The 7,174-nt window shown below is 38.7% G+C and overlaps 1 pseudogene; it reads right to left on the reverse strand.

Moving 5' to 3' along the window:
• Positions 1 to 776: 776 nt before the first annotated feature.
• Positions 777 to 2,399, reverse strand: LOC122125221 (annotated as a pseudogene).
• Positions 2,400 to 7,174: the final 4,775 nt, after the last annotated feature.

The following is a 7,174-nucleotide window of genomic DNA, read 5'->3' on the forward strand; positions in this document are numbered from 1 at the left end:
CAAGTTAATGAGGTGCTTAACTCAGAGAAAATCACACTTCTGGGCGATTGCACAGCTGTCAAATTCGTATCTTCGTGTAGTTTGTGTGATCAAGACAAAAAAAATCTCTCCATCTTAATTAAGGGGAAGCACTTCCCATTGCTTATTTTGCTTGCTTTTTTAAAAATTTAATTTCATTGTAAAGATGCTGTACAGAGGGGTTACAGTTACATGAGTAAGGCAATGACTACATTTCTTTTCCAACATTGTTACCCCCTCCTTTATTTTTCTCCTACTATCTCTTCCCAACCCCACTTTCTTTGCAACTCTGTTAGCAACAAGGCAGAATGTAGCCACTATTTTTTGTTTCTTTTCTTTTCTTTTTTCTCTTCTTTCTTTCCTTCCTTCCTTTCTCTCTTTCTCTCCCACTCTCTTTTTTCTCTCTCTTTCCTTTCTTTCTTTTTCTTTCTCATTTCTTTCTTTCTAATTTCTCTCTCTCTCTTTTTTTTATCATTAGAAAAGTAGTTTATTTTTGTTAATTGTAGTAGAGCCAATTTTCCTATGTACCTGCAGATTTAGTACACACTTATGATTTTTGGATACAACTAACAATGTATTACTGACATAGAAATATATACAGAAATATTTAAGATAAAAGGACCGACTTTTGATTTAGGACTGAATGAAAACATGAATTTCTTCCCAAGTACTGTTCATCTACTTCTTCATAATTTTTACAAAGTCAATTCCAGGAGTAACAATGTTCTGTGCTTCCACAAATCTTTCAACTGTGATAGCTATTCATCCTCTTCTTTCTCAATGTAAGTCTTTGCGTTAATCCGTGCCATCTGCCTGGCCAAGTACCTGTCTCTAGCTGACATTAGAGTTTCCTCATTGTTCTGCTTTCCAAACTTGCTCACAGCCTTTTGTGTTTCTTGTTCCTTATCCTTTTCTTGCCTTTCCTCTCTTAATCTGTGTTTAGTTCCCAGTGACATCTCAGAACTAGAGATGGGTTTCTCTTGGTTTCTTTCTTCATCCTTTTCCCTGTCTTTCATTTTGCTTGATTTTTGCTGGTCAAGAAATTCATATTTTGCCCTAACATTTGGGCTACTTTCCTTTCTATCTCGATTTCTTTCTGAAGATTCATTTACTTGTCATTTTTCCCTATCTCTGTATTTGTCAATTTGTTCATATCTTTCTTTCCTTCCTTTTATACATCTTCCTTTTTTTTAGCTTTCTCTTCCTTCTCTCCCTTCTCACTGTGTCTCTCATGATCATTTCGTTGTCTATCTCTTTCTTGTTCTCTTGAGCATTTCTCCCTTTGCCATTCTCTGTCACTTTTCTCTCTATGGTCTCTTCTCCTCAGTTTATCTTCATGCTCCTGCCTCTTCCAGTGGGAATCTCTATGGTTGGTATCTCGGTGCCTATAAGAATCCTTTTCTTTTCGGTGGTCTTGGTCACTGCAATGGTTCTCCTGGTCTCTGCATTGCCTGACTGGGTGCTGATCTCCCCTTTTCTCATGCCCTCTTGATTTGGAACTTGTGGTGTGGTGTTTGGCACCATGCCCTCTTTCTTCACTAGATGGGTGTGAATGGGTTTGATTCCTACGATGCTTGGAGTAATCCTTGGAGGTCTCTGTGACCTTTTCCTTTCTGTAGTTCACTTTATTTTCCTCCATTTCATCCTCCTCACTGCTTTTACTATCAAAATCACTGTCAGCATCTGGGTTTTCCTCATCCTTCACACCAGTTTGGAGAATGCAGTTTTGTTGTGGTACTCTGTTCTCTGAATTTACTTCATCAGAGTAACCCCTGGCCTTCTCTTCTTTTATTCCAGACCTGGCTGCATTTAGGCACTTCCTCTTCACCAACTGCTTGATTTAACAGATGCCTGTAAAATCCACTGAGATCTTTCTGCTTCGTTACAACCAGATGTGCTTCAAGTGCACCAGCCCTCTTTTCTCTTTCTTCTTCTTCAGCTCTCTCTTGCAGTTTTTTTATTTGCAGATGTCACAAATGACTCTTTATCATCAAATTCTCCTTTTTCCATTTCTCGTTCTCTCTGTATTTTCTTTTCCATTCTTTTTTCTTTTTTCTTGTTCCTTTTTTTCTGATCTCAACTGCTTCTGGTAAGTTGTGAATATACCTGGGCTTTCGATCTTTTCCCAAAAGCAATTGAGGATTATTTTCCTCCTTTTTTTTCTGCATTTCATCATATATACTATCATACTCATACACCATGGAATCCTCTTCAAGAGCTTTCTGTATTTCTAGTTTAGTCTGTTTCATGGCCTGCTTCTTAGCAGCTTCCCTCTGAAGGCTTTCACTCACGGAGGTCTCATCATCATCATCAGAATCATTCCCAAACATTGATGGTTTTTGCAAAACACAGTGTCACTGCTGTGTTTTCTTTGGCAAAATAAAGCCATACTGCCTTCAGAATCGCCATCTTGTTCCCGTCTCTGCTGAACCTGGCTGGCATCATTTCTTTCTTTCTCCTTCCTTTCCAACCTTCCCTTCCTTCCCAACCTTCCCTTCCTTCCCTTCCTTCCTTCCTTCCTTCCTTCCCTCCCTCCTTCCTTCCTTCCTTCCTTCCTTCCCTCCCTCCTTCCTTCCTTCCTTCCTCCCTCTCTCCCTCCTTCCTTCCCTCCCTCCCTCCTTTCCTTCCTTCCTTCCTTCCTTCTTTCCCTCCCTCCTTCCTTCCTTCCTCCTTCCCTCCCTCCCTCCCTCTCTCTCTCCTTCCCTTCCTCCCTCCCTCCCTCCCTCCCTCCCTCCCTTCCTCCTTCCTTCCTTCCTTCCTTCCTTCCTTCCTTCCTTCCTTCCTTCCTTCCTTCCTTCCTTCTCTCCTCCTCCTCCTCCTCCTCCTTCTTCTTCTTGCTTTCTTGCTTTCTTTCCTTTCTTCTGTGTGTGCTGGTCCTGGAGCTTGAACTCTGGGATTTAGGTGCTGTCCCTTTCTTCTTTCACACACAGCTGATGCTGTACCACTTGAGCCACAGCTCTATATGGCAGTCTTACAATCTTCTATATGGACTAAAACAGTCATGGAGATTTCCCCATTGCAGCTTCTAATCACAAACATAGAAAGTTGAAATTGAAGAAACACTTCCCTCTCATGTATCTATGTAAAAAGTCAGATTAGCCAGGCATTGGTGGTTCACACCTGTAATCCTAATTACTCAGGAGGCTGAGATACGAGGACTGCGGTTCAAAGCCAGCCCAGGCAAGAAGATCTGCAAGACTCTTAACTCTAATTAACCACCAGAAAACCAGTAGTGGTGCTGTGGCTCAAGTGGTAAAGCTCACCCCTCCCCCCACGCCTAGCTGAAGAGCTCAGGGACAACACCCAGGCCTAGAGTTCAAGCTTCGAGACTGACCAAAAAAAAAAAAAGTCAGATTAATATTGAATGTCCATTACACTTTGCTCAATTCTATGATGGCCAAAAAAAAAAAGAACTAATTGCTGAGGAACATTTAAACTACTTCCAATAATGAATTTCCAGTTCAACAGTTGAGACATTTTTTTCAATATCTAACTGTCAATATCATGCGTAGATTTAAGTTAAAATAGCTCTTAGAGAGCCAGAGAAGTAAACCTTTTGTGAATAGAATGAAGAGGGACTGAGTAATCTCCATGGTAACAGGAAATCAAAATCAAGGTGTACTTTTTCATCATGAGAACTCTGCATGGGAAATTCATGTGATTGACACCAGGTGAACTTAGATTGTCAAATTTCCCTCTGAGCATTAAATACAGGGTCACTGTGAATGCTACTCATTGAGAATGGTCATCATTGAGAAAGGACTTGCTCCTGCCTCTGTATAATCTGAAAGTTTAGAAGGTGTTCCTTCTGTTTTTGGACCCTTCTCTAAAGAAAACATAAAGTTTCTCTTACTAACCTCACTTCCATGTCCGCTCATTGAACTTTTAGTCCACATTAGCTAATGTGAATCAGACCAAGGAAATAGGAAAACAAAACAAAACAAAACAGGAAGAACTTCAAAAGGAGAAGAAATAATGCCATGTTCCCTCTTCTACTCTCACTGGTGACCACTGAGCTGAGTGAAACAGAAACTTCCCCTCTGAAAGAGCAGTGTTCCTCACAAAAATCCTGTGATGGTGCTCAAACTTTTATTTATTTTTATTCTATTAAAATTTTTACATACAAATAAATATATGATTACATTTTTCTTTCCTGTCATAAGATACGCAGTTTTATTTTTTATTCTTAAGTTATCCTATTTAGGTATGATGATAGACATACACATATAATATATTTTGATATGTAATATTTACTGGATACAACTTGATACATTTGAAAACAAGTGTATACCTATGAACCCATCACCACAACCTATCCAATAAAACTATACTTCTCCCCAAAGTTTCCTCTACCATCTTTACCTATTATTATATTTTATGATAGGAATGTTTAACAGAAGATCAATGTTCTTTAAAAGTTTTAAAATATACAATGCAGTATTATTAACTACTATCCTATAAAATAGTAGGTAATATTTACTGGATACAACTTGATACATTTGAAAACAAGTGTATACCTATGAACCCATCACCACAACCTATCCAATAAAACTATACTTCTCCCCAAAGTTTCCTCTACCATCTTTACCTATTATTATATTTTATGATAGGAATGTTTAACAGAAGATCAATGTTCTTTAAAAGTTTTAAAATATACAATGCAGTATTATTAACTACTATCCTATAAAATAGTAGGTTTCTAAGAATCATTTATCTTATAACATTCACCTGGTTTGTAGACTAAAATGAATACCTCCCGGTTTAACCCTGCTACCCCAACTCTTTGTTCCATTATAAGCTTCTATTGGTTTTGTTTACCCTCTTTCATCATCTGAATGGTGTCGCGTAGCATTAATCCTTCTGTATCTAGCTTCATTTGCTCAACATATAGTACTCCTGGTGTAGTAAGTAATGGAGCTTCCTTCTTTTTTTATAAGGCTGAATAGTATCCATTGCGTGTAGGCACTCTATTTTTTTTCTTATCTAGTGCTTCGTGATGGATAATTAGATTACTGCCCTGTTTTGGTGTTTATGAGTACAATAGCACTAAAAAGAGTACAGTGATTATGAATAAACTTAATCAAAGTACTTAGTCACTGGCAAACACAGTGAATGAGAACTTGCTGACAAAGAGAATAGAAAGCAGACATGGTAATGCAGAAATTTACCAGTAGTCTGGGCTTCCTGCTCTCCTAGTGATTTTGAGCAAAAGCCAAACAAGACTTGAACAAGGTTGTTAGTATTTTAAGCTGTAGACAGACTACTTTGATAGTTTTCTTGAATACTAGGGTGTGGAAGATATCCTTGGTTGTGTGGTATTTGTCTTTGAGGCAATTAGGGAAGATGTACAGTGGCCTGGGGCACAGACATCGGTTAAAGGAACTGACTGAAGTACAGACACAGTAAGTTACTCAAGAAGGAGAACTGGCTGGTTTCCAGCAAAGAATTAGACCTGGTAAGATAAAATCATCTTAAAACATTAAAGCAAAATTGTATTACCTTTGTAATACAATTATCTTTGAGCTAAAAATAAAGGAAATTTCTTCAACACAATAAACAATGTTATGGAAAACCCACAGTTACATCATATAAAGTGATGAAAGAGGAGAAGTTTTATGTAAAGTCAGCAACATGATAAGAATGTCCCCTCTGCCAACCAATTGTGCTGGTTAGAAAAACAAAATGTCTCCAAATTGGGAAGGAAGAAGAAAAATGATTAATCTTTGCATATGGCATGGCTTATCTGTAGAAAGCTCCAATGATGCCATAAAACCTATTAGATTAAAAAATCTACAATTTAGAATATAGAAAATCAGGGGGGCTGGGAAGGTGGCTCAGTGGTAGAGCACTTGCTTTGCATGCCTGAGGCCCTGGGTTCGATTCCTCAGCACCACATAAGCAAAAAGAAAAAAGCCAGAAGTGGCGCTGTGGCTCAAGTGGTAGAGCGCTTGCCTTGAGCTGAAGAGCTGAGGGACAGTGCCCAGGCCCAGAGTTCAGGCCCCACGACCAGACTCCCCACCCTCCCCCCCCAAAAAAATCAGTTCACAAAATCAGTTGTGTTCATGTATGCTAACAGTAAGCCATCTACAGAGGAAATAATGCAAACAGTTCTATTTGTAATCAAAAGGAATAATATACTTAGGAATAAACTTAACCTAGGAAGTGAAATATTTATATACTCAAACTGGAAAACATCCCTAAGAGATATTAAAGAAGTGAAAAGCAAATGGAAAATGATTCTGTGCATAGATCAAAGGATTTAATATTGTGTAGGTAATCAAAATGATTGGAGGATCAACACAATCTCTGTCAAAATCCCAAAGATGGGCTGGGAAGGTGGCTCAGTGGTAGAGCGCTTGCCTTGCCTGCATGAGGCCCTGGGATCAATTCCTCAGTACCACATAAGCAGAGAAAGTTCAAAAGTGGCACTGTGGCTCCAGTGGTAGAGCACTAGCCTTGAGCTGAAAAGCTGAGGGACAGCTCCAAGGCCCAGAGTTCAGGCCCCACGACCAACAACAACAACAACAACAACAACAAAAATCCCAAAGACGCCAGGCACCAGTGGCTCATGCCTGTAACCCTAGCTACTTAGGAGGCTGAGATCTGAGGATCTTGGTTCAAAGCCAGCCCGGGCAGGAAAGTCTGTGAGACTCTTATCTCCAATAAACCACCAGAAAACCAGAAGTGGCGCTGTAGCTCAAGTGGTAGAGTGCTTGCCTTGAGCTGAAGAGCTGAGGGACAGCGCCCAAGCCCAGAGTTCAAGCCCCATGACCAACAACAACAACAAAAAAATCTCAAAGACATTTTTTGAAACATCAAATAGAAATAACAAAATCCATTTTAAAACATTTACATAATTTCAAGAGGTCACAATATCCAAATTTAAAAGATCAAGGGTGGAAAATTCATACTTCTAGATTTTAAAATTTCCCATACAGACATATTAATCAAAACAATGTTACTGACATATCAACTTACATATAAACTCATAAAATAAATTGAAATCCTTCAAATAAGTACTACCATATATGTTCAGATACTTTTGTAACAATGGTGACAAGATCATTCAGTAAAGATAATTTTCTGCAGGTACTATTGAAAACAAAAGATTATTCAAGTGCAAATGAATGAAGTAAAACATTTAATATTCTCATAT

Source organism: Dipodomys spectabilis, unplaced genomic scaffold (genome assembly GCF_019054845.1).
Source record: "Dipodomys spectabilis isolate Male_0828 unplaced genomic scaffold, ASM1905484v1 ptg000009l, whole genome shotgun sequence".
Lineage (NCBI taxonomy): Eukaryota > Metazoa > Chordata > Mammalia > Rodentia > Heteromyidae > Dipodomys > Dipodomys spectabilis.